Here is a 3057-nt window from a genome sequence, read left to right on the forward strand (position 1 = left end):
TACCATAATCGAGTCTAGGGGTCATGTGTAACTTTTTAGTTTTGCCCATCTGTCTCCAAGGTCTAGGGAATAACTGGAAAATGGTTCGGTTCCAAAGTTTCAAGCAAACCCACACTGCATGTGCTTCATGTCTCACCCCGACAGCTGAGACAAGCCACCCCAACCCACTTGGCAGCACATCAGTGTTAGCCTTGGCAGGATAAATCTCCCCAGATCTATCCAACGACTATGAAGATTCTAAACTAAAACAAGTCTCATAAGTGTCTAGTTTAAGGGTATTACATAGAAATACACCAATCTAATATGAATCAAATATGTACTTTTTTCATTTACAATAAATGTCATAATGTACATCAAGCTAATTGGAGCTAAGGGCATACACTGTCTAACAGGCCCTGGGTGCCATGTGCACCTCCGCATATGGATAAGTGCAACCAAGAAAGGAGAGCCCCATACGAATAATGAGGGCAGCTCCATCGGGGATTAGGACTTATCCCGAAGACCTTGGTGGACAACCTCATCCCGACAACCCCCACCCCAGAAGCCTCATACGAATAGGACACGGATCCTCGACTATAAATAGGTAACCCCACTCAAGGTAAGGGACTTTTGACTCTTCAACACCCATATTGTTATTTTGCCTCTACTCAGACCAGCGCATTTCTTTCAATTGCTTGGCCCGACCATCTTTTGTTCCTAACAAACTTTAGCATCAGAGTGCCTACCCGAGGAACAACTCCTCGGGCCTTTGACTACTTTCTTTTTCAGTTCTTGGTGCACGACTTCATATACAAATACAAATATGTACGATACAAGTCAGCTACCACCATAAGTTTGGCGTGTGCTTTTTCAGTGGCAGTCGTGGACTTTTTTAGCGGTAGTCGTAGCTACCGCTAAAAGTATACTTTTCTTTTTTTTTTCAAATAACCTATATTTTTTATTTTTTTTCTAATTTTCATCAAATTACTTGTTTTCTCTATATTCATTTAAATTGAAATGAAATACAAAAATAATAAAAAAAACATCAATTACAATTAAAATCTAAAAACCCATTCTCCTTTCAAAACATTTGAATCACAAATACATCTTAATTTCAATTTGGTAAATTCTTGGTTTGTACATGAAATGCTTTCTTCATAATGCTATCAGTTCTAGAGTTAGATATGTCATTGCCTGATGTTGATGCATTTTCCATATATTAGCTTTGTCATTACTGTAATTTCTCTTAGCTAAACAGAGTCGTTACTGAACAGATTTGTCACTGCCTAATGTTCTAGAGTCAGAGTCAGGTTTGTGATTATTGAACAGCTGAAGTACCTTTATACTTCATGATAAATTCATTTTCCATATCATAGCTTTCTTCTATTGATGCAATCTCAAGCAATGCCCACCAAAGAGGAGATAGTTTAGGTGTATGTTGTTCCATCAGGCCCCATTGTTGTAATTTCTCTCAATCGAGCAGTAACCTCTCTCATTGTTGGTCTCTGCTTTGGGTCAAGATGAACACAAGATCTTATAACCTCTAGCAGTTTCTTGAGTTCCTCTTCTTGGAAACCTTTCAAAGTTGGATCTACTATTTCTTTAAGGGACTGCTCCCCTCTAAATGCCCAGTCAATAAGTGAGCTATTGTCCACTGTGTATGGGAGTCTATCCGTTACCATCTCCAATAATTTAACACCGAAGTTGTATATGTTACTCTCTGTACCAGATCAAATATCCAGGAGTTCCATGGTCATGGATCCCATCTTGGAAGCAGTTGCCTCATTCCAAAAACTGAAATATGAGATTTTGGCTATATAGTCTTCAGTCAGATATATAATGGATGAGTGTAGGTTCTTGTAGATCATAGGTGGGGTCAGTTGGTGCATGTGCTCAATGCAGTATGCCATTCCCATAGCAATCCTCAGACATTATTGAGGATAACCCTACTGCCACATCATCAAGAGCTGCCAGGTAATCAGATAGATTTCCATCTCCAGATAGATCTTCTACAGATGTAACTCTATCCAGATTGAGATAGAACTCAACTAACTAGATAGACCCTATCAGATAGAGTTTAAATCTATGATAAACTCTATCTGATAGAGTTCAATGTTATCTGACTCTCTCCAACCATTATTGTACCCAAACTATACTTATTCATCTATTAATACACAGGGTTCGAATGGTTCATTCATTCCATCGAACCATTCTCTATATATTTGGATTTTCTACTTCTTGTTTTATTTCTTTAACTTGGTATCAAAGCTAGTTCTCATGGCTTCTTTCAATAGCTCAACAGGAGGAGAGATCAACAACCTATCGTTGACACCACCATCTGTAACGGGCACGCCAGGTTCAATTCCAAATGTCTTTCACTATCTCCATATCAAGTTGAATAGCGACAATTACCTGCTATGGCGAGCACAACTTCTTCCCATTCTTCGTACTCACAAACTCATGGGTATCGTAGAAGGGAAGACTCCTGCTCCTCCTGAAGAAATTGATGATCCTGAGGATCCGTCAAGGAAGATTATCAACCCATCATTTGATCACTGGTATCAACTGGATCAACTAGTACTCAATTGGATTGTTTTTTCACTTACTGAGGGTATCCTAGCTCTGGTCGTAGGTATGTCCTCATCCTCTGAAGTTTGGAGTGCGTTGGAGGAGTCCTTTTCTTCCCCCTCACATTCCAAAGTCTTACAATTAAAGAGACAACTCCAATGTATCAAGAAAGGTACTCTTTCTATTTCTAAATATATACAGAAGGCCAAAGGTATTGCTGACAACCTTTCTACTGATTTTGATCCTGTCTCTCGACAAGATCTTGTTATGTGTATTTTGAGTAGAATCGGATTTGAATATGAGTCCATTATTACTGCTATTGCTAATAGACCTGATTTTGATAGACTGAGAATTGCTGATGTTGTTGGCCAATTACTCAATCATGAGTCTTGGCTCAAAGAAAATCATTTTACTAAGTCTAATGATGGAGCTTCTACCAATTTTGCTTCAAACAATAAAAGTAACTCACAACACTCCCAGTAGTTGCGCAATAGTTCATAGCGCGGCAGA

At 38.9% G+C, this 3057-nt stretch overlaps 1 pseudogene; it reads right to left on the bottom strand.

Moving 5' to 3' along the window:
* Window positions 1-1297: 1297 nt before the first annotated feature.
* Window positions 1298-2420, bottom strand: LOC148844335 (putative inactive receptor-like protein kinase At3g56050 pseudogene; annotated as a pseudogene).
* Between the last annotated feature and the right edge of the window lie 637 nt (window positions 2421-3057).

The sequence above is a fragment of the Nelumbo lutea genome, chromosome 8 (genome assembly GCF_056320005.1).
Source record: "Nelumbo lutea isolate HS-2025 chromosome 8, American lotus-T2T, whole genome shotgun sequence".
In the NCBI taxonomy this organism is placed as follows: Eukaryota; Viridiplantae; Streptophyta; class Magnoliopsida; order Proteales; family Nelumbonaceae; genus Nelumbo; species Nelumbo lutea.